We start from the raw sequence: 25,813 nt of genomic DNA on the forward strand, positions 1-25,813 counted from the left end.
AAATTAATGATTCATACAAAGTGGCAAAGGCACTTACATTAGTTAATTGATCTGCTAAGTCATGAGCTGGGGAAGAAAAACAATTAGGGCCCCCTAGTCGGGTCGAAACGTCGACGCCCCCTTCCTACCTGGGACACGCCATTTTTCTTCGTGCCAGACAATTGAATTGTCTCTAATTAATTATGTAACATGAATTGCTGTAAATTGTGTACGTGACCAGGTTTTGTTCGTGACGGTGAATTATAAACCGTTCACCTCTGTGAATCCAAAGAATATCTTTTACAACTATGCTCTATTATTCCTTTCCTCTTATACTCACTCTTCAGCACTTGCACCTATTGCACGTTCCCTCTGGAGCAACCTTGAGTCTAACACTGTATTAAAAATTGTAATTGAATTGTCCAAATGAAGTAAAGATTTGGTGATTTATATTTTGGATGTTGTGGTTTATATTCAAATGTTAGATTTAACATTGTGAGCTTTCTATAATTGTTTTTCTTCCCCAGCTCATGACTTAACAGATCAATTAACTAATGTAAGTGCCTTTGCCACTTTGTATGAATCATTAATTTATGACCATTGTCGTTTGTACCAAGATTTTACCCAGGTCCTTAATTTACTGGGTCACCCCATTTTTGTAATGGATGTCTAAATCATAAGCATGACCTAAGACACTGATGCACTGCTATCCCCAACATTGCCATTGGTTTTTGCATAAGACAAGTGAAAATTAGGCACAATGGTTAAATTTAAGAATTTTATTAAATTTCCAGGCCTTTCTGACAGTTTTTATGATAACTGAAAATGGAATATTTTAAAGCCAGCCCAAAATCTGAGATTGGAGATTCTGAATAGACATATATTAGGGAGTGGATAGATTTTTCTGATTGCCAGTGAGTGGAGTCTACTATTCCAAATTTATTTAGACAATAACGTTCTTGAGTGATTTCTTTTCAAAGCCTACTTCATCTTGTTAAATGATTTCAAAGCTAAAACCGAATCTGTATGAAGTCTTCAGATTACGTGTGTGTCACTATAGTGTGTATGGACTGGGGTTACTGGTGGGATTGCATGTCTTATGTTCCATTTCTCCTCTTCCTTCAGAATGAGGCTGCTTCAAGAGTTACTCATCTTCCATCTTCAAGTACATTCTCATGGATGACCTGGGATCCCGTGGTGTAATAGCCCTCATTATTGAAAAGTATATCTTTATCTTAAGTGACACCCATTCAGGATGCATGTGAATGCATACATTGTACATAATAATGTAAGAGCACCTTCTCTGGGAAAACATGTCAAGATTGTCTCAAGATGTGCCCTGTGTCTCCTTTAACTTGACATGTTACCTATTTCCACTTTAGTCTTGAACCCCAATTATACCTCATGAGTATATCCATATCTTAGCCCACTTACATACGATACTGAATTATTACGCTGGAGAAAAGATTACATATATTTCCCTAAACACATAATTGACATTAAGATCAACTGCGTTTTTGAACATTTAGTTGCTAGATAATGTTTGACTTCCTGGTTTATAAGCACCCTTTTATATGTGAAAATACAATTGCACACTAATAAGCTGATAAAGAAAACACATTAGATATATCCTGTTGTTTAGGATTGTTTCTATTGCCAAATGAAGAAGAAAGAAATGCACACTTTTAAAACCGCTTATTTCACATGTTTGCATAGGCTCAGCGGCAGCTCCTCTGTTAAGGCGGAGGAGCGTCGCCCCACTGCTCTCAACAGTGAAAAAAGGACAAATATATGAGAATAAAACATGTTATTATCATTTTATTTTTCCTTGCTGAGCCAAGTCCAGAGCGGGGCTGGGCCGGGCCATCCTTATTGACAGCAGAAGTGAGGGCACTGCTGCAAATGCGCATGCCGATTTGGCCGGCCATCTTAGGACGGGCAAACTGACATGCACATTTAGATCTCTCCACCCGAGCTGTGTTGCACAGCCGGGTGCAGACAGGCACAGGCTCCCAGGCCTTTACTGAGCAGCGAACCAGAGCGCTCAGACCACTCCTGGCACTGATGTCATGCTGGGTGTTACCAGCATTTTTTCACAGCAGCAAATACTGCATAGGCTGTAAACACTGAGTAGAGCAATAATTCACTTCATCTATAGTTTATTATATTCTAAATCTTAATAACATTAAGCTCAAAAGAAATAATTTAAGATATGAAAGATACCATTTTTTAGAAGGGAAATGTGTAAACCAAAAAGCAAGTAATGCAAAAATATAAAAAGTAACAAATAAAGGTTTAAACATTTTAATTTCTCGTCCTATTGCCCTGGCCCGTAAACCTTACAGATAAAATATTCTTGATTTCATTTGTATAAGTTGTTGAACGTCATTGTTCCTGAAGGCACAAGCTGACACAAGACTGTGATACCTGAATTTTATTTGCAATTTCTTATCATCGGCAGCAGGATAGCTATGTTAAGATGAATACGGTTTTAGTGGGATGCTTCAATTCATCTCTCCCACTTTAAGCGAAGAAGCACATGAAGCCCATGGCTGAAGCTGAATGCTAGGTGAAGGGCTGTCTGCCGCTAGATGGAAGGTACTGCTGGCGAGCACCATTAGGATTTGATGGATGAGAAGATCATTCCTCGGTATTGGTTGTTGATGCTTTAAACTTTACAACCCTTGATAAATGAGTGTAACTTGGTTGACATTTCTGTAAACAGGCGGTGGGATTATTATCAGCAGATTGACATCATCTGTACTAGAACTGGACCCTCTGACTGTTTGGCAGACCCAACAAAGTTTTTGGTATGAGTTCTGACCCCAGTCAGCTCAAACAATAACTCATGCTGTTGTCTGTATATAGGAGAATGGCTGGTAATGAAATAGCATATTTTTTTACAAGACTTAATCAGTTACCTCAAGCGGGTGAAGGAACTGGGGGTGCCTCTGCCGCAGAAATGCCTGTCAGTCTACGGTAACTCACATTTCTCAGCCTGTGGTTGCAGGACGCGTTCTAGCTCACATCACATAGTTCTTAGGGGAAGCACATGCATCTCAAGCCTTTTTAGTTCAATGTATAATTCATTTCCTTTCAAATCCCATGCTATAAAACACTGATTGAGCCAAAGTGTCTTTTATGTTTTCCTACTTAACTAAAGACACTTTGATTTGAGGCACAATGTTGATTTTGAATCAAAGTCCCTGGTAACAACAATACAATAGTTTTAATTGATCAATTTAAAATACTTTTCTGGTGAGGGAAAACCACACAGGCTGCTTATACAGCCTGTGTCTGAAAACGTTTTCCTTACCACAGTCACTTCAGTCAATTAAGGCCAGAGGCAGCTTGGTCTGATGAGGTGGCAGCAGCAGCAGCCTTCTAACAAGGCCTGCAAGATGATCTGCAAGACACCTTATCAATGGTCAGCAATTGTTCTACTAATGCAAATTATTATTTATTTTTTTGTGTGGAGTTTTATATAGCCCGAACTAGAGAGCGCTTTACGTGAGCACCAGTTATGTTACAGACGGACACATCCATTTTTGCTAGGCGTGGGAGATTATGTGATTTTCCCCGAATCACAGAATGTTGAGCGTCCCTGCCGAGACTCAAACCCAGTTCCCCAGATCCGAGCTCGACCGCCCTAGCCGTTAGGCTACATTATCCCCCCAAATTGTAATTGCTCTCACTTTACAAATTGATGACAAAGCAGAAACGGAGACGGTTAGAGAAAACAAAATCCGCTCACCAGTAATGGGTTACCACTCCCTCAGAGGAAATAAATAACATTAAGAAGGTTCCCACCCATGAAGAAAAGCAATGACAAAGGAAAATGGAGTTTGTGTTTATTATGGACAACCAGGGCCAATAAGTGGACCTAGGTCAGGTGGGTCCGAATTTCAAGAGCATATGTATATTTAAGCTAATTTATTTTTATTTCCTTTTGATTGCCACTACTGGAGGACCTTCAGTGTTGTGGCCTCTTTGACTCCACTGCATATCAGTGCTTCATTGATCAAATGCTTGTTAAAGATTACTCTATTTCAATGAGGAAAAGAAAGAAGTGAAGTATTCAAAGATGATGACGTAACCTCCATGACATCAGGAGAAGTATGCTACAAAGCAGACCCTTTAATTAAGGCATCTGAACTAGGACATTGGGCATACATGCCCAGTCAAACCCTGTGGACAAAGCCATTAGTGTACAACAGATAGTGGAAAGACCGCCTCTTGAATCAGCACCTTTTATTATGAATTTCTTGAATGGAATTTCTGAAATGGGGTAAAGTCTGTAGTTAGTACTGCCTTTATTTCAGGGTGCATCACCCTGTGTCATAGCTGAGTATAGTGGAACCTCCCCCCTCCCTCCATCAAGGCTAAAGTCTATTTACATCTCTCAAAAGATTGATGGCTGTCCCCTCAAACAAATCTGAAGTCATAGGAGCCCGTATTTAGGACTAAAGTGAAAGCAGGATGAAAGTCAATTGGGTTGTGAGGAGAGGTGAAAAGTGGTGAGACTTTAGCATTTGTAAGTTTTACATCTGATTGTGAGGGTTCTTTTTAGTTTGGGAGTTTAATTGGGCGTTAGCAAGCCTACTTTCTTTAAACTTCTATGGTAAGTCTAACAATTATTTGCCCACCAGTGCCTTTCCTACATGGGGCCATAGTTTGTCCATTGTTTTAGTGGGATACTTTAATTCATTTCTCCCACTTTAAGTGGAGAAGCATATGAAGCCAGTCTAACGGGATGCACTGGTGGCAGGCCGTGTAGTGGTGTAGAAGATCTGGCAGTCAGCCTTAGCTCCATTGCACATTTGGTAACCGAAGATTTTTTGTGAGAGTCGAGGATTCCTCCCTTTAGTTGAACTGGAGGATCATTTTCCTCAAGTCATTGAACAAGTCTATTTTCAATAGTATGGGGAGTGCCTAGAATAGGTGTGAGTTGTGGCAATATATTAATTTTGATTGAGTGATTCCTACCCAACCAGAGGAGAAAGAGGCACAACCAGCCATATAGATCATAGCACACAGTAGAAATTAGGCTTGGGAGGAATATTTATTCCCAGGGATATAATGGAGCAAGTAGCCTAGCAAAAGGCACAGTCATCTGTAAGATGTGTATCTCTGCTTGAAAAAGGGTGAAGTTGAGAATTTCAGATTTGGTCATATTTATTTTGAGTCCTGCCACCCTTTGACAAGTGTTTAAGTGCACTATTATTTCTAGAATGGGGGATGCTTGGGAAGTCAAAGTATGCAAGTACCCTGCATTTTTGGGTCCTTTCTTATATGCTGTACAAGGGGTTCAATGCTGAGAGAGAATGGTGGCACCGCTGACTAACACCTCTAGCCAAACGTATAGGGGCTGATAGCCCCCCTTTTAGACTGATTCGCAATGTGGGAGAAGCATGAACTGCCATGAAGCCGTAGAGATTAGTGTAGTATTGGTCCCATTTTACAGAGTATGGTACGAAGGATGTGCCAATCCATGCTGTTGAAAACATTTTCTGCTTCTAATGAATATTTTGTTTAATATTTTCGATGAGCTGGACAACTCACCTTATGTTGCAAGGGTTTGGCAACCATTGATGGAACCAGATTGGTCAGCATAAATCATTTCTGGCAGTAGGGATTCAAACCATTGTACTCATGACTATCCTATATAGTAAATACATCATTAATAATATGTATTTTCTTTCCCAATTGTCCATTATACTATTTGAATATGAAGTAGCCACGTTACTTCCCATAGCTACTTTCAGTGTCTGCAGGCAGTATTTTCCATCAAATGGAAACTAAATGTGGAATAGTTTAAAATTTAGCAGTCTCAAAAGAGTTCACAACCCTTTTTTACAAAATGTTCCCCAATAAAAAAAGGTTTCCATAGCTTTTAATCCCTCTATGTGGGAAATAGGGCCCTAAACATTTGTCACAAAATATGTGAACATTATACCACCATCATAAATAGGTGTTTGTAATAGTCTTCAAATAGTCTGTTGTATCTTTTAGAAGAAGCAGAATCTTGTGAACTGGACTTTAAGGAAAATAATCCGAAAATGTGGATTTGGAGTCTAATGCGGATGTGGAAATAGGCTTTATTTCACTTTGTATTGCAATTATGGGATTAGGTGATACATTAATGTAGTCTTCTTGCTTGACTAACTCTACAATGTAAAATATATAGCATTCAGTGTCCATAAACACAGTGGAACCACCGTTGTCTGCTAGTAGCACTGTCAAACTATAATCTCTGTTCAATTGTTGTAATGCTTTTCATAGAGAAGTTCTATTGTCCTGTTTTTCATTTGAGCTTCTTTTGTATGCTTAACCTGGTGATTGTGTTATTCTTCTGTCTGATTTGCCTCATTTTGTTGATCAAGAAAGAGGGCTTTCCTATGTAGTTTTTTGAAGAACTTGAACAATTCTATTGCGGATTTTAAAAGATTCATATAATAAGTTAAAGAGTACTAGAAGTCCTTTTGTCGAGCATTCGCTAAATGTCCGGATAGATTTTTAAGGAGATATCAAAAATCTCATTTTTTCCCAAGACTCTGTCCTGTTAGCTGTGTATTGCTTTTGATGGTTCCTTCTTTTTCTTTCCCCAAGTTCTGTGTTCTGTGGGCTTTCCGAGGGGAGTGGTTCGATGGACGATTCCTTTATAGAGTCTAACAAAGATGATGAAGTTGTAGAGAGAACAACCAAAAGCAATGCACTTTTATTAAGATTTTAACCTTTTGCTTTTTGCTATCTTTTAATATTATGAGAACTCTGAAGTCTTTCTTAGGCCTTCTCTGAAGTGTAAACAGAATAAACTTGTTCAGTCTATCCATGTAACTCCCTTCAGCAATTCAGTTAGCTACTATTACACTGTTTTGTCTATGTGTCTCTATCAACATACATTCAGTAAACTGCATCTCAACAAGGAATTTGAAACTTTCTCTGTATCACTCTCTTTATCTCTCTCTTATCCAAATTGGCCATGTTTCTAAGTTTCCAGCTATTATGATGCGGCATATCCTTAAACACTTGCAGGTAAATAAAAACTATGATTTTCTTTGACTGTATAATCAGATTTCTCATTCAGTTGGGTTTCCAATCTAACAGGAAGCCTGGTAATCGTAATCTCAAATTGGAGAAAAATAATTTTAAAAAGTGCTAGATATATATTTGAAACTAAAGACAAGAATTATATTGAGGAGAAGTGCAGTGTTTTGCTTTCTCCTTTCTGTTATAAACCTTGAGCCAGTCAGAAGCTTAACATCATCTCTCTTGCCGCAGCTTGTTAGGACAAATTTGAATATGTTATATGGCTATAGATGTTCTGGGAACATTATGTACTTCTTAAGGGAAGACGTACTGGGCTCCTCCCTTTGGATCTTTCTTTGAACCTAACTTACTCAGCCATTGTGAATGGAAAACAAAACTTCTTTAAGTTGTCACGAGGATTAAAGAAATGGCTTTCTTGTTCCTCATATGGCACTGTTGCACTAGACTTAAGCCTAACTTACGCTTTAGTTTTATATGCAAAGGTACAGACCTGCATCTGGTTTTCTGCCAATAAAACTTCATCTGATAACTCATTTTTGATTTGTGCCTCCAGTTTTATGGCACATCTCATGAAGTCACAGCATGCTGGTCTCCAGTGAAACCCCCCGCCCCCCTTACAGTCCCTGAAGCCTAAAGAGGACCTGCTTGATGTTTGAGTGGTTGATAAAACATTTAATAATAATAATAATAAAAACAACAACGAGAGGAAAATTAATGGCAATAATAATAATTATAATATAATATATTATTATGGTAGTCTGAGATCTGATGTTATATCATTAAAGGGCATTGTTGGTAAGGTTAATAATGATAATACCTTCTTTTCATGTCGCACTTCATTACACACTTCTGCCATTTCCAATCGCTGCAAATAACAGGCGTTATTATTTCTTGGTAATGGTATTGAAGCTGGAGACTGAATGCTAAGTTGCGAGGCAACTTTCTGATTAGATTTTTTGTAAACCAGATCACCATCTCTGATCATAGATTAATAAAGACTTTATTGAACTGAGCTTGGCTAAAGGTAGAATGGGGCATTTCTTGTTGACATTCCATCCTTCTGTACAAATAACATGATGATACCATTTACTTTGGGACACATTGCATTACTGCTGACGGACAGGCATCAGGGTATCATCACTGTTGGATGAGGGAGGGATAATCTGGAAGCACATACATTTTGCTAATTGAACTTCAGAAGCACACCACACAGACTATAGCTCTCTATGATATTAAAGAATCCTATAAACACATTGGGGGACAGTACCCATTATTAAAGGGCTAAATAGCATAGGGTATAAATGAATAGTCAGTACAGGCTTTATGTCACAAAGAAGACTAGTCTAGGTAACTTTTATATACGAGGGAGATAGAAAAGTGAATGATAATGTTGCAATGCCTAAGCCTGAGTTTGAAGGTAAACGTTCTTCAAATGTACACACAGTTCAATTGGACCCTGTAGGTCCATGAGGGGCAATTCCAACTATGTTTGTGTATTAACAGTTGGAATAGTCTACATTAATTAGGCTGTTTTCATTGCGAAAATGTCCTACAGTTGAATCTCTTACTTAATGATAACTAATGGAAACTAGGTGTCATGTTTCAGGTGGTGCCAGGCACTTCTTGTTTATGTGATACAATGGAAGTGGTGCCCAGCTGGTATAATCCTGCAAGGCTACCAACAACATGCAACCTTAATCCTCTCCGGAGTTGTTCATGAGTTGCTCATTAGCATCTGTGAAGTGAACCTGCACTGCCCTCACATGCCTTGGATGGTTTTCAGTTGCTCACTAGAGGCCTTCATATTTCATCAAGCATGGCTATGCACAGTGGTCTGACTTATATGGATTTTTTGAGCATCGTAGCAGCACAAGCCACTCTAATCGATCCCACAAAGGGCAATGTGCAGTGGCTACTAATTACAACTATGAAACTGTTGCATCCATCGGCCTGTGATTTCCATACCTTTTAGTGCTGCAGTGATATGGAAATTCCAGAGTTACCCTTTCCAGTAGATGTCGTACAAATAAAGTGGTCCTTTTTATAGATGATACAGGATTCTATCTTGAAAAACTGATGGAAGGCTCTGGTAAGAGATAACTTTTATTGGGTGTTGTACTGTTGTCAGGAGATCCTTTGATAGCAATAAAGATGATACCCCTTCTACTCCTGCATATGAGAAAGCCTGGGATCATATGAAGATAACATGATAGCCTACAGAACAAGGACACTTTGTAGAAAACAGTTTATACTTTGACTCTGAGCATTCAGATTTTGCCAAATCTAGTCTGTCTGGTAACCTTGGCGTGTGTGAGGGGTACAACACTTCTACTATGAGTTTTCCAAACATTAGAGACCAACCAAAATCAATCATGGGCCTCAACCTAGACTGATCTACTCATTGATTGAAGAGCTAAGCTTTGTTTCTGTTAGAAATGGGATTTTTGGTTGGCTGATGTATTCACCCAGGCCAGTCAGAAAATACCACTCTAGACAGGGTAAGCTAGATACACACGGAAAGATAACCTGTGCTCATGCTCTGGTAGCTTGGCATAGAGCAGTCAGGTTTATCTAAAGAGGCAGTGTGTAAAATATTTGTGCAACACACACACACAGTAACACACTGAATACACCACAAAAAGACTCCACACAGGTTTAGAAAAATAGATGGACAAGACCAAAAAGACAAAAATCCAAAGTATAGATTGAGATATTGAATTTTAAAAGAATAAATACAGTAAAGCACTTAGAAGAAAATAGCGTTAATAAGTTTACTTTAAATTAGGCTGGACTGGGGCAAAGTCAAAGTTTGGGCCGACCGCGATGGAGCACTGGCCGGACACAAGACCCATGCAGGCCCCTGTGAACAAAGTACCTTTCCTGGTCGCAAACAGCGTGATGCATCGATGTCGAGGCCCGCAGGATGCTTCAATGTTCTCCACGCAGTGAAGGCAATGCGTCAGTTCCAAAGAGGCGTGCCAGAGTCGAGAAGTGCAAAGCAATACACCAGATTCTGCCACACAGTCGAGGGGATACGTCGATCTTACCAAGCTGAAGTAGCGGCGATACGCTGTCAGATTCGTCGATCTCTGGAGGCAAAGCACTGGTTCCGAGGCGATGCACTGATTTTACCCCCACAACTGGGTCGATGAGCTGGTTCTGCTACACGCAGACAGGAGATGGGTCGAAATCTTTGTTGCAAGTATCTGGGCCACTTTCAGTGAGCCAGGCATAGGAGCAGGGTAGAGACTTCGAGGTGCCTCAATCTCAAGCAACAGGAGGCAAGCCAACAAGCCCTTGGAGATCCCTTGAAGTGAAGATAGAGATCAGCATTCCTTTAGCAGAATCAAAGAGCAGCAGGGCAACAAACAGAAAAGCAGGCCTTCCAGATCAACAGTCCAGCTGAGTCCTTTAAGCAGCACAGCAGTTCTTCTGGCAGAGCTTCAGTTACAGGTCCAGTAGTGTCTGATATGATGGGGTCAGAGACCCAGTACTTATACACAAAAGTGCCTTTGATGTGGGGGTGACTTCAAAGTAGCTTTCTGAAGTGTCCAAGTATCCCTTTCAACCCAGTCCCCTATGCCAGGCTATCTGTGAAGGGTAATCAATCCTCTGTGTGGGGACAGGGCACTGCCTATTAAAGTGAAGTGCCAGCCCCTCTCTTCCATCCTGCCTAGAAAAGGCCATAAGATTGCAGATGTATTTAGATGGGTACTCAGACACATTGATCCTTCCAAAATGCCAAAAACCAACGTTACCAGGAAGGAGGATGTGTCATTACCATTCCAAACATATGAAAGATGAAAAAGTTACTCTTCTCTGTTCAGGAATTACAGCTTAAAAGTCTATTAAGAAATTCCCAATGCTAACCGTTCAGAGGAGAGGGCCTTACAATAGTGAAAAATTAAATAGGCTGTTTGTCACTACCAGGGCATGCAAAAAATACCAGTACATGTCCTACCTTTCATTTACACAGAACCCTGCCCTTAGGGCTACTTAGGGCCTACCTTGGGGGTGTCTCATGTGTAAAGAAATTTGAGTTTCAAGCTTGGTAAGTAGTTTTAAACGCCAAGTGAAAGTGGCAGAAAACTGCACACACAGGGACTGTAATGCAAGACATGAGACAGGTTTGAAGCTCTACTCATGTGGGTGGTTCAAGCAGGGCTGCAGGCACATTTTGAAAACATTGTGTTCTGTGCTTCCAAGATCGCTGCCACGTTGCATGATGCAATGTGATGAGGCAACAAGGTAGTCATATGGAAATTGTAGAAAACTTTCTTTCTGTATGTTTCCTTCTCCTAAGATGGCTGTCATGTGACGTCATGCATGGGCATTCGCTGCTATTGGCTTTGCCAGTGCCGGCAGATAATAAAAGCATCCAACATTGGCCATACCAATTCAAGCAGAAACAATGAAGTAGGAGAAAGGTGCGAAAGGGAAGAATGACAATAGGGTGCCGAGTGGGGAGGTATAGGGATGAGCAACGGATGAGGTGGGGGGGTTGGAAGAGCAATACTGAGCCTGCTGGTTTGAAGGGGAAACAGCACACAGGAGAACATGCTAATAACAAAAGAATAGCATTTGACTTACAGACCCCGGGTATATGTTCTACAACTTTACAAGCGACTTAAAATTACATCTAATATGCCAAACAGGTGTAAACTAATTATACCATGTTTAGATGAGAGAGCACACACATTTTAGCACTGGTCAGTAGTGGTAAAGTGCTCAGAGTCGTAAAGCCAACAAAATAGCGGTCAGAAAAAGAGGAGGAAGGCAAATGTGTGGAGTGACCCTTCAGAGGGGGCCATTTTCCAACATCTTCTTTCTCTGTCCTTGTACCTCCATGATACTTGTCCTCTGTGAGGCAACTATGCTGAAGGAAAATCTTTAATAGGGGCTTTTCTCCTCTGCGCTCAATAGAAAAATCTTAACATATTTAAGCATAATAGATGAAATCCTAAGTTACTTGCAAGTGTTCACATATGAAGAAACCCCCCCAATTGCACTTTGGATCCAAACATAAGAGAACTTCTACAATGAAGCAGAACACATATGAAGGCTCCAAGGTGTTGCTGCTTCTGGGATTGCCTTGCTTCATTTTTCTCCTTCCCCAAGACTTTCAGGGAAGATTTGGCCTTGGATTCAGTGAAGTGAAGATCCTTCTCCCTCAGGTATTGGTAATGGTGCCTCTTCCCATAAGTAGAATCACCCTGACACCAAAAGTCATCTATTTCCATACCCCAATGAGGAGGTGGTACCATCCTTTACAACAGCTAGAGTATGGGGTATAATGTGGGGGTCGTCCTCGACTAAAAATGCTTAACACTCTGCTAGATTACTTTGGGTTCTTTCTGTTAAAATAAAACCCAATACATCTGAAAACCCGAAGTCTGACATCTGTTTAATGCTAAATTAGCAAGCAATGGCCAGTTGGAAGATGTCAAGCTAAAATGCTTGCAAATTTGAACAGTTTTTTTACATTTTCCCCTCACTACAAGTCTATGAACATAATCACGTGACAGAACCTTGTTACTTTCAGCTAAACTAATGCCAGTGAGCACGTTGCAGAGTCTTCTTATGGAGATTATCTGAGACATCTTAAAACGAAGATAAAATACATGAACACACTGCCCACTTCATTAGTTACCTTAAACCAAGCTTCTGATTGTCAATATGGAAACCACTGCTTACTACGAGATGCAGGAAATTACTTCTAAGATTACTAAAGTCAAAAAATATAACAATGAATATCAGTGCACATTGTCCTAAACGTGAATGCAATGGAAATACAAGATTATGTTTTCACAAACCGCATTTTCTGTGATGGGCCAACATTTGTTTACAACAATTCACTGAAAATAGACTCAAAACGTCTGCTTTCATATATTCATTATTACTGTTCTCATCCTCCTCAAAAGTAGCAAGTGGAAAAGTATTGGCAGTGTGTTTATTTGGGCAAGTGTGTAGGATAATTCACATTATTATTCCTATTAGTACATATAGAACATCTACAACTAAGATGATTGGATTGGAATGATTATTTCAAAAAACGTAATTCCTCTTTTCCAAATATTCCCCCTAAACATGCTTAGATGCCACTGAGTTTAAAATCTAGCCCTTCTGTAGTTTTCTAGTTCTTTCATATGACCTTTTTGCTTATGGTGTTGGGAAGATACGTGTAGCATTCAGAATCCACATAACAGCACAACTCCTCCCCTTGGCTGCTAAATAATGCCTTACTATTTGAACCTGAATCTTAGCCTGGGCGCATATTTGATCTACCACTGATCCTGAAGCTAATGCTGTGCAGTTAGCAATCTTTTCTTTGGTATCTGCCTTTTTCCTGCTTCATGTAAAGGAACTATTATACCATGTACTGGGATTAGAGCAGAAAAGAAACCTAGAAGTTGTAGAGGCAACCTACTTACCCCATCTCCAATGCATAGGGGTACCACCAAAGTGTCTTCTAGCAGGAATAGTAGCTCCTGCTAACGATTCATAGTCCAATCTAAGATCATCCATGAATAGGCTTGGGATCCGCAAATGCAGTATGCATAGCCCCCCTACAGGTGATACCTGTGAAACAGTCCATGGGGATTACTGAATTGACAAAGGGGCAGTTTGAAAGGAATATTCTCTAAAACAAGGTCACACTTAATATTTCTAGAAAAAGCACTGGAGACAATTGCTTAATAGTGCACACAGATAAATCCTGGCTCATTCAGTGCAGGATGAGCCAGACCTGGTGTGTTCTGGTTGAAAGGGTTGTTACATCTTTCAAGAGCCTGATAAGAAGTGGGGAATATGCCTGTACCCTCTGGCAGCCAGTGCACATGGCATAAGAGATCTAGGCATGTGTTGTTGTTAACTGATATCAATACTATCCCCTACATCAACAGGCAAGTGTGTGCAAATCCAGCAAGTGGAAACATTGTCTGAATTTCTACGGCAACAGCATATAGGAGTTGTTCTCATAGGATGAGATGCAGCTCCATGCAAGAGTGAATTCAGTACAGTTAGACCTTGGAATGATTCCCCATTCTGCAGCAAGGATGTATCCCACCACCAACCAGATACACTCAGAGTAGTGGCAAAGATAGCATGCCAGACCTGCAGAGGGATCCAGTATTTGGAATGGGGCCACTTACTTCAGACAGAGGTGGTAAAAATGAGAGGTTGCAGGGTCATCATTGCTTGGTCGGTTGGAAGAGGCAGAGAAGGTGGACATAGAGGACCTAACCCACTAGCAGATGGCTGATATAGCAGCAGGGACAGTTTCTGCAGGGGAATTGGGTCCTGTGCTAGGCACAAGACCAGAAGCAGGAAGGCTCTGTTTTCTAGGATTCACTGCTCTCTTGCAGTAAGATGAGAGGATCCATGGATCCAGACAACAACATTTAGCAGGTTTGTTGCTGATGAGCGGGATATGGTAGGGTCTGCATCAGCAAGGCTGCAGTGTGGAAGATGACACCGTAGCCTTGTTGATTCTGAATCTGTGCATGCATATGGACACCCACTCACCGCCTGGAGTGAGTGGCAAGCATCTATCAGACACTCAGGTAATGAAGCTTGAATCTGACTATGGAAATTGGTCGCACAGACCACAAACAGGGAGGAGGCCCAGCCGTGACTGGGACCAGGACTGGAGAATAATAAGCTATGGACTCCTACTGATCCCTCTAGCTCTGCCCCAAAGCTCGAAAGGCAAATCCATTACATTCATGACAACCCAAAGTAAAAGGTGTTGCATAACCAGGGAGTCCTAAATCAGGTGCTGAAGTCAATATCTGCTTAAGTTTCACAAATGCTTTATTGTTTTTCAACAGCCTCTTCAAGGGTTCAGGGTGTCATTTCTGAAATCATTTTTCAAAGGATTCACCATTTCTGGGTAGTCCAGGATCCACTGTCTACAATACCCAACCATGTTTAGAAAGGTACATAGATGGGAGACCGTTACAGGGCAGGGTAATTTATGAATGGCTTCAACTTATTCAGAGGACAGGTGGCACTTAACAGCAGACATTTCATGGCCAATGGATGACACTCAGAGAAGGCAACACTGCAATTTCTCCTTTGAAACTTAATGTCCAGTATTAGCCAATTCAGTGAGGAGATAAACGGAGTCCATCTTGCAGTGATCTAGAGTAACAGATGCCAAATAAAAATTGTCAACCTACTGGACTATAGTAAAACTCCGGGTGGAACCACTGTGTCAAGGACCTTCTTTAGAGCTTGGGAGAAGATTGAAGGGGACTACGTAAGTCTTTGAGGAAGTCAGAGCCACAAAAGTTAGGATCCTTAGAATGTGTACAAGAGAAGATACTGACTCTCTTTATGTATGGGGTTTGAAAAAAAAGCATAAATGCGAGCAACCGTTGCAAATCATTTGGGATTTGTGGGGAGGCAAGAAAGGTTGGTAGCAGGGTAGGGGCCTCAGTAAGCCTGGGATAACCACATTATTAATGGCTCTAAGGTCCTGCAAGAACCTGTGCACGTTGTCTGTCCCTGCCTTGAGCATCAGGAGACTCGGGGTTTTACATTTACCAAAAATGGGCACTAAAACCCATTTCTTATGCTGTTACGGGCAAATCACGTCTGCCATCTCAGGTTTCAATGGGTACTGGAATATTCTGAGTACATCATTGGCCTCTGCACGTGGACCACAATGTGGATGGTGCCTGTATAAGCAATTCAGTTAACTTGGCAGACATGATAGTTTTGTATGAATTGCTTCAGCAATTCATACTCTGACACAACAGTACACATACTTTGTTTTCTTGTTCACAGAGTCTATTTAAGAGCACATCTCTTGGAGTGCAAAGCACGGTACACCATAATTTGTAAAGAATAGTGTGCCTAGCAGATTAGCTGAGGGAGTAGGGCTGAGTTAAAAAGGAATATTTATCGTTAATGGGTCCAAGGGAGATGGACACTGGGTTGTAAAAATTATTATAAAATTGTTGATTAGAAATAACTACTGTATGTATAGGCATGCCTGAGAGAGGTAATGTGGGGATTTCAGAGGTGTTTATAGCCAAGCGACTGTCGTTTCATATCAAGACAAGCAGTAGGTTTACCATTAATGACACTATATACATGGGGCCCTTTTGATCTACTGGAATTATGGTATTTATGGCACAGTTGGACCCTCTCGGGCTGTCCTAAAATTCAGGATATGACTTTTGAGTGACATGATGAAACCCAGAATGATCAAGGGAGAACTGATGCCTTATGTACAATGTTGGGACAGTTCAGTTTCTAATGACCCAGCTGTTTGCAGGCATAGTATGATACGCCATTCCCTGGATCTCTCCACTGCCATCTCCAGCTCTCCCTTCCGCCTTCACTCCCCCTTTCTTTTCTCCTTTTGCGAGACTCCCTGTCCCACACCCTTGACTGTTCTCTGCATATTCTGCAATTTCAGCAACATTAGTTTTGATTCTACTTTCTCTTTCTTTTGCGACGCTATGCAATGGTTACTGACCATCATCAACTCAGCAAAATTCTTAATCTGTCAACTGATACAGATCGTCATTCGCTAATAATCCCTGAACAAAACTAACACCTAAACCGTCCTGAGCCATCTTTGTAGGATGGATCATACCTGAGGCCTTTCAAGCACATTCTTAAGTCTGTGTAAATAATCAACCAGTTTTTGTTTAAAGCTCTTGATCTTTGTACAATCTGGTTTCACTGGACACACATCCATGATCACTTTCAACAATGCATCTTTTTCTGCACTCATCTCTCCTTCATTGGCAGGGGCAACTCTTGGCTTCCACGCCAATCTTTCTCTCACCTCACTCGGCATCACCATTCACAGTGTCTACCTAATTAGGTCTGTAGAATTCAAACACACTCTGCAGTTCCTCTCAGAGTATTCTCTGATATTAGGAACTGTTTCTTGAACTCATTAAACCAGAGGCTACCCAAGGGATGTGAACCATAATTCTACCCCAGACTGCTCAGTATTACAGCAAAGAAAAAAGAGAGGAGGAGGAGGAGGAGGAAGAACCCTCATCAGCAAAACGCCTTCTAGACAATTGTTTCTGTGGTCTCCTCAACCTTTAATAGTGTGCCACCATGCTCTCTGCACCCTGGAACAGACCATACACCAAGCTTGGTTCACTCCTCGATAGTGGAATCTGCTTTATTCTACTCGCTTACACCCCTTTACTGGGCGCTTTCACGGTCAATCGGTGATATCATGATTCTCGCTTGTGTGTTACCTCCTTGTGCTCCAGCAGCGCCTGCTCCATTTTTGAGTGCCATACCAGCTGTACCCACAGCCTCTTCTGCTGGCATGGGGATCATATCCAGCACATCCTCCTCCTTTGGGTTCCCACTCTCTTTCTCCTTTTCCTGTGATTCATTGGTCTGGTTGAAGAGATATGGAGGATAGGGAACAGTTGTAGAGCTGTTTCAGTTTTGGTGGGTGCTCGCTACTTTTACATTTTTCGCCACAATCTCTGCTCATTATTGAGCACTTGCACTTGGGTAGCAAGCAAGAGCTCTGCCAGCTTTGTTCCGAGAGCTTATTCCAAGAAAGGGAGGGAGGTAGGGAAGGAGGCAGAAAACAGGACAAGGCTCCCTTAGTTATACTACTTCCTATTGATCTTGTGGAGGTGGGGAGGAAAGGTATTGTGCGTCACACCTAAATATCTTGTTGCTTGTAGCGAACCTTCATTCAACACCATGAGGGACTTGTGAAGTGGCCTCATTGTCATGAACATTCATCCTTCAAGGGTCAGTGCTTCAGGTGCTCATTCTAAATCATGGATTCATACTGAAACTCATTTTCTATTTACTGGATTCCTCCCAATCCAATTGGCCCAAGCCTACCCGGACGATGATTGGACACACCCCTTTTTAGCACCACATTTACCACTATAAAACAATACAAGCCATGCACAGCAAGCAAGAGACCGAATATACGTAAGCACAGATAGACTTTCCCTATATTTTTGGATCAATTATGCATGCTTTTAGCCAATTCTCCAGGTCCAGTGCTGGGTCATGCTCCGCACCAGACCTTGAGAAAGTTCTTCCTTACTTCTGGTGTCTGGGGTCATTGTGTGCAGTTTGGTCCAGCACTCTCCTGTCTACTGCCTGAAAAGTTGATTTTCCACCAACAATGCACAATTTGCAAAGAAATAAAACACAACACGTGGGGTAGCTCTAAGTCTAACACGCATTTAATGCAAAAACAGCAGACAGCACAGCAAATAATGGAGACAATTGTCAATTCAACCGATCAGAGTTCTTGCCTAAAATGGCCGGCTGGATCACGCAATACTATACTATAATGCATACAAACTTAAGCACTTTTTATAAAAAAATTCCCACAATACAGGGGTATGGAGCATAACCACATGACAGAAACATGCTACTTTCAGCAAAAATCTAATGAGCAGGTGGAAGAAGGGTCTTCTCACAAAAAAATGTGAGACACCCTTGAAACTATAATAAAATACACAGCGCTGACCTCATTCATTTTCCAAAATCACGCTTTTGGTTGCCAGTAGTGAAAGTGAGGGTATACTTTCCTACAAGATTCAAGAATTGTGAAAATGTACTATCTTGAATAAAATGTCTAATATACCTACGAAAATCATGAAATCAGCAAGCATATTGAGACTTTAAATTAACAAAAAAATGTCATACATTTTTGATTCTGAAATAGTGCATGTTGGAAAATGCAGCAAAATATTAACGTTAAAGCAGTAGGAAGACAAGGTTATTTTTTCACAGCTTCCCACTGTGGACAACTGTAAATGGACTACTTGACAGATCTCCTGAAGGAATTATCCTTGGGGAAAATGCTCAGCTTGGCCAGGAATGTCAGAGAAGCTTGCTTGTTGGAAGTCTGAATGTTTGCTTGATGTCTGACTGTTATGTTCTCATATCTTTCGAGCAAGAGACAGCTGGCCAAAGCTGGTCCTGTATGTCTGTCCCCTTATTAACTCACACCCACCCCAGCCGTTTGCATAAAAGAACAAATCCATTCATCTGGATAGACTTTTGAGGGAACTGTGGGTGATGCACAGATGGCCCTTGAACAGAGCACAGCTGGCATCATTTGAGAGAGGCCATGCCTGTCTCCTTTTGAGGACAGTTTAAGAGTTTCAGAAACAGATTCTGGTCATGCCATAATGCGGCACAGCAGGCAGTACGTGAGTACTAAGATATCCCTTGGACTAGTACTGGCAACACCCTGGCATAGTTATTTTTGGATTGCTTTCAGAGGAACCTACAAAGAAACTTTATTGGGACTTGACATTTTTGAGGATTTTCCTTCCTGGTGTGTTACTGTCAGAAAAAAAACTATAAAAAATTAAAAATTGACCTGCCCCAAACAACTTGTCCCTGAAGTAGAAAGGGATGGAACATTTCTAAATATCCTTTGAATACTGCTATCTAAAGTGCCCTTCTCTCGGCTGACATCCATTTCAAGAGAGCGCTTGTTGCCATTGGTCAGTCACTCCCCTCTCCATATACTGTAGATGTGCTCTTCCCGCCCACTGAACCTCAGCTCTTTTCAGTAATGTGTACCTCTTTCTCACTGAAGTGAGGGTTCCTCTCACAAGGTACAGTCTCTGAACGCAATCCTTCAATCAGCAGCTTTCCTATTGTGGTTAATAAGCATGCTGTGACAAGCAGACACCAGTTGTGCTTTTCCTGCAATTAACAGCTGAAAGACTGATGTGTTATTTGCAGCAGTCGTCTGAGGATTTTGCAGCTGTTAGCAGCCACAGCTTACTGCTTTCTCCTTTCCACTGGCATTTTGTAGCCGAGTTAGAGCATCAGTTAAATGTGAGGTGCGCGCGGCGCGTTTCACGCATTCCATTGGATCTGAGAGTGCTGAGCTCTTTTCTGAAAGGGTTCATCCGCTCTGTGTCTAGTGCACGTGCCGCGAGTGATGTGCCTCTCCGGTTGCCTAGAGACGGGTCTCACTTTGTATTTCTCCGTCAGCGCAGGATATCTTTAAGCACGTGTTTTAAACAATATCTGTCCAGTCTGTTATTGATCCAGGCTTTGTATTCCTTCCAGTTAAAGATAAAGAGCTCTCATGCATGGAAATCTCGACCGATTCAAATCGCGGTGCCGCCTTTAAGCATAAGCTGCTCGTGGACCAGACCCGACTAAAAGCTTCACTGAAGACACAGCACATCCCCGGGATTTTATGCAGTGTGGCAGGATTTCCTCTGCATAAATCCTCAGTGTTGCTTTATCGGTGTTTATTTCTTTCAGACATAGAACGGTATCAAAGTTTTTCAGCAATAGTAGTTTTGTGATGGATTTTATCAGAATGCAATTTATACTTTTATATTTTGGGGTCTGGCTGTAGATAGCGTTTGCTTGTTTATTCTAGAGTTAACGAGAAAGATCCGATTATGGGAAATCTTGTACAGATGATTATTAACAATATACTTATTATTGCATCCTAAATCACGTGATGCATTGCCAAAGTAAATAGTTCTAGCTTAGGGAATGTGGATAACCAGGGGCGGATCCTCCGCAATGGCGGAGGAGCGTCGGCCCACTGGCTCAGATCCAGCAGGAAAAAAATAAAATGAATTTTCAGTATTGGTTTATTTTTAAGCCGCTGGCTCAGCCAACATGTGCTGGGAGGGGCGGGGCCGAGGCTTGGGAGGGGGGAGGAGGAGTGCTAGTGTACTCACTAAGTGCTCATGTGTGTTTGGCTGGCCGACCACGACACACATGCGCACTTAGGTTTCTCTAACCCAGCAGTATTGAACAGCCGAGTTAGAGAAACCCCACAGACTCCCTGGTCTGGGCAGAACGTCTTTCTAGCCTGCTCAGGCCAGAGCAGAGCAGGGATTAGACAGGGAGTCTGTGACTAACCTGCAGTGTCTGGTGGGACAAGGAAGTCCCTGAATCATGGTACGCCATGGGAGGCGGCCGGCAGCAGGTATGTTTAACTTTTTTAAATGTTTTAATATTCTTAATGTCTCTCCCCACCCTCTCCCGTGCCCCCTCCCACAAGCCGTCCTGCGCTCCTTCTCCTACCCCACCCCTCCACTTTGGCAGCCGCCACTGGGGATTCTTCGATAATGTGCCGGCCTTCATAAGGCCCATTGTCTTCCCTGGCCAAGGTTAAACATATAGAAAACAATTCAAACTATTTTTTTCTATACTTCCAAGATCGCTGCCACGTTGCATGATGCAATGTGAAGAGGCAATACGGTAGTCATGTGGAAAGTGTAGAAAATGTTGCTTCTGTACGTTTGATACTCTTAAGATGGCTATCATGTGACGTCATGCATTTTCATTCACTGCTACTGGCTTTGCCAGTCCCAGCACATAATAAAAGCAACCAGCATTGGCCAAGCCAATTCAAGCAGCAACAATGAAGTAGGTGAAAAGGTTCGGAAGGGAAGAATGACAATAGGGTGCCGAGTGGGGAGGCCTAGGGACGAGCAACGGATGAAGTGGGGGTGAAGAACAATACTAAGCATGCGGTTTGAAAGGGGAAACATCACACAGGAGAACATGCTGATAACAAAAGAAAAATTAGTTTCCTGAATGTAAGCAGTTAAAGACAATTTTTTTAAAAAGCTATGCTGCAGGGTACGTAAAAACACAAGAAGAGGAAAGGAAGCTACTGGACACGTAGCAAGCAAATGAGGTGGAAAAGAAAAACAGCCACTAATATAAAATGGTATACCCCAAAGCTTATTGGAAGTATCAGTATTGACAATAAACAGCTAAACGATGTCTGTACTGGAGGTCTTTAAAAAAAAAAGACTCATTAACAAATGTGATTGTGCATTATTTGTTCCTGAAATAACAATGGTCAGTATTTTGATATTTGTGCTAGGGGAACTGCATCTCGTCTTATACGGACAAAGGACACTGCATGGAACTGATATGAGAACATCCAAGAGCATTCCTTATTGCATATTTTAAGAGTACACATACATGGTACCAAAGAAACCACATTAGAAGGGAGGGGTGCAGTACATACCACCTCTTGTGTGTGCAAAAAGGCCGCTTTATTAAAATAGGTGCCTATCACAAATGTTCCTGGCCAAACTGCCTTGCAAAACGAAAACCTCGATATATATCTAGTGAACTAGCCCTTGCCCCCACCCCACCTCTTCCCTCCCAAACATACCCACCCTGCAGCTAACTCATTTAACTGTATAGCATTTCAACATTTCCACCTTTCTATTCCCCCTACATCCTCTGACTATATCCTAATGTCCTAAACTGTTCCCTGAACTATCTGCCTAGCCTCCCCTTGCACATGGTACCCCAACTGGCAACGCCAATCAACTTGTGTCAGCTCCTGACAAAGTTTTCATGTCCCCGAAGCACCTGTTCCAAGCGACAGCGTATACAAACCTGCCACTGCACATCTGTCTCAACAACGGAGCCTCAATCTCAAGACCCCCCCCATTTTTCACCCAGGAAACCCTAGCTACAGGAACGGGAGGGCAGGGAATTCAAAACACTATAAGCTCTCAACTACCAGCCAACATTTCACCTGAACCTAAAATGGTGGCTGGTAGCCAAAATTAACTCCTTAAATATATGTTAGGCTACGTTTGGGCTATAACATAGCCCAAAGCAAAATAGCAGTCACTGAACTGCACTATCCTTCCAATCTGCCCCTTGGGCACGCTTCCCTCTGGTCAGCTGCCCCCCCAACCCCCACGGAAAATGTATCCATCTGTGTGAATGGGCTTTAAATAACTCTTTGTTCTGAGTGCAATAATATGATATAAAAATAGGGTTGCAATGTTTATATAGCAGAGTAATTTGTGTTAGTGTGAAACGTAAATTCCTTTGTTTGGGTTATACCATTCGACAACGGAAGGCAGCAGGTAAAGAGGTGTGTTCTCAGTTCTCGATGCCTAGACACGTTCTGAAAAATACACTATCTTTCTAAAAAGAAGGAGGGATGGGGGTTATTCATGTGTCCAGCATAAAAAAGAAATGAGACTGAGAAACGTGCAGTGTGTGTACTATACCTGTGTTTATCACACCTGCCTAGCAGGGTAAGTGGTTAGGTAACACTTCTTCCCCATCCAATCCGTAGTTACTATGTTAAAACTCAGAACTAATGTCAGTCAGTACCTTAAGGATTCTTTTATGTTTAGTATGGAATTAAGCGTAGCATAAACATGTCGCAATTAAATTACTTTAGAGTTGTTAGTGTTCTATACAGCATGTACTCTTATAGTTATTATGCAGGAGTGTGCTATGTTATGTTATGTTATAAGCATTTGCATACAACATTTCAACCCTTTGCCTGGCTCCATTGCACTTTGGAGGCCCCGTTCCAGATGTTCTATGCTTTCTCAACTACTGGAGTTAAGATGATCTGTTGTTTTTGAATGTGGTTGGTGAAGATCGGTCTTCTCCATGTAATGTTTAGCAGTGGCTCACATTGATCCATATCGCCCGCCTCCATTATTTTACATAACATGGCTTTTCTGCATGCTAAAGTTTGGCAGTTCACAACACTGCGACCATCATACAGTTAGACAAGAACTTATTTACATTTTTAGTGATCTAGGACGAATCGTCATATTATTCCTGCAGGAAAAATAAAAATAATGAAAACAGGTTATGTATTGGGGTGTATAAGTATTTTGGCACAGTTCTATAAGTGGGATAAAAAAGTGGGTGTCTCCAAAAGGAGCATGACCCAAGAAGTGCAGCTGCAAATCCTTTGCAGGAGGCATAGCCTATATAACTTTGGGTGTGGTATAAGTCAAACCAAACTAAACAAATGAAAACTGGTAACATGTACATCGACTGCAAATTGTCTAGACATGAGGGATAAAGGAACCTTATAATTAAACCAAAGCTCTGGACAATAGCAATCATGATGTGCTCTTTACAAAAGAGAAAACCCGCAGCAAAGTATTGATTTCTTTTAGACTCTAGCGTTGCTACCTCAGTGGAAATGTGGAATGATTGGTGCACATAATCGAAATGTTCAATGTATTTCTGAGATTCGTAATGCCATGTCCTTGGCTGTTTGCAGGTGTAATTGGGGATGGTATATTATGTACAACTAGAGCAGGGTTGCTCCTGCTGTACACAGTACTCCATTCCGAATATGTCTGAAAACAGGCACATGCAGGGTATACATTACATTTTCCCTATTTGCATTAGTGTTAAAATCTGCTGAGCAGTCTACGGAGGCTATTACAGCACAGGCAAATTGGGCCGTTGTCCAGGACCACCACCTTCCAGGGGGTCTCTAGAAAATGTTCAGAGTAGTGTTCCATCAAGAATGCAGTTTGTCTCCTGTGTTTTTGTGTATGAGGCCTCTAGTGGCCCTCACCAGACCCCGTATAAGTATTATGTAATCTGGTGGGTGTGACTGAATGTGGTTAGTAAAGTTTGTGATGCAGTACGTTCAGTTAACAGTTGCATGCTGCAGAATAAAGATGTGCCAACCAGAGCGCCGGATGTGGCGTGGTCTGTTACATGCTTCCGGGCTGGGGAGGATACTACAACTGGCGACGAGGGTGGGATACATGCCCCCAGGGATATAAAACTGCTCTCCCTGAGAGTTTGCCATGGTCCAGCAAACTGCTTGTGCATGCCATATGCCTCTAAGAAGTGGTCTACAGGTGGCGTATGTGGTGTCAAAGCACACCTCCAGCTTTTGAGAGGCCCTTGAAGAAGGTGAAGGCCCTAAGGAGGAGGCCACTCAGTATGCCATATCTGCTGGTAAGGCTGAAAGAAGAGATACTAAACCACAGCATAACACAGAGTCAGCAGCGATACAAAGCAGAAACACTAAAGACAGGAACAACCAGGTACGAAGAAACGCTAAGGGCAGCGACTGCCAGGTGCAAGAAAGCAATAAAGGCAAAGATAACTAGGCAAAGAGAAATGCTAAAAGCAGTAGCAGCCAGGTATTAAGTCGAGAGTGGTAAAGAGCACGTGCAAGAAGCAAAACCATTACTCACCGTGAAGACCTCAGCTTGGGCGCAACGGCCCGAGTAACAGTGAGCAGGCTGAATCCTGCAGAAGTTCACCCGGGCCAAGAGATGCTGAAGATCAAACGCTGCCTGAACAGCATAGACTCTCGACATCAGTAGGAAACAGCACAAAATGCGATGCTGCTGTGTTCCTGAAACCACCACCTCCATTCTATGCTGCCAGAAAGCAGAATATTGGCACCAGATGGACTGCCTGGATTGAAACACCCGATGACTTCATAGATGCTATAGAAGAAGCACATGACAAAACGATCTTCAAATATTTAGAGAACCTTGCAGGTGATGGAGTAAAAGAAGTGATAAAGAAGATATCACAAGCTGATGTAGTATCATACCGTCAAATCAAGAAGACGTTGGAGGCCAAGAATAATTAAGCAAGACAGCAGCCTGGTGAGACGATGGATAAGGTTGTTGAGAAACTTGATACGCTCATAAAGCACTGTGGTTCAGTGAATTCAATGATAAAGCAGCCATGCGTCTTAGAGTTATTGATGGTTACCTCTCTGAGTCATTCAGATGACGCATGCTGCAAGAAATGCTCAGTTTGGAGAACATGCTCCTGATTACAAGAGCAGAGGAACGTGCTCACCAATAAGCTGCTGATATGGAAGCTGGAACAACCCAAAATTAATCAGCATTGAGTATGAAAAGTAAGCAGAGATAAAAGGCAGCAGCCCACAGAGTGATGTCTGAAGAAAAACTGTGTTTCCGCTGTTTATTCTCCTATCCACATGAAGGTAAGTGTACCTCAATGGAAAGATATGCAAAGGCTGCGAGAAAGAGAACCATTT

The 25,813-nt window shown here is 41.8% G+C and overlaps 1 protein-coding gene across 1 annotated transcript in view; it reads left to right on the plus strand.

Annotated features, from left to right (window-relative positions):
* The window catches only part of LOC146821651 (uncharacterized), a 2,850,214-nt gene that overhangs the window by 1,654,878 nt on the left and 1,169,523 nt on the right, over window positions 1-25,813 (plus strand). The gene's annotated exons all lie outside the window — the stretch shown is intronic.

Source organism: Triturus cristatus, chromosome 6, assembly GCF_964204655.1.
Source record: "Triturus cristatus chromosome 6, aTriCri1.1, whole genome shotgun sequence".
Classification (NCBI taxonomy): domain Eukaryota; kingdom Metazoa; phylum Chordata; class Amphibia; order Caudata; family Salamandridae; genus Triturus; species Triturus cristatus.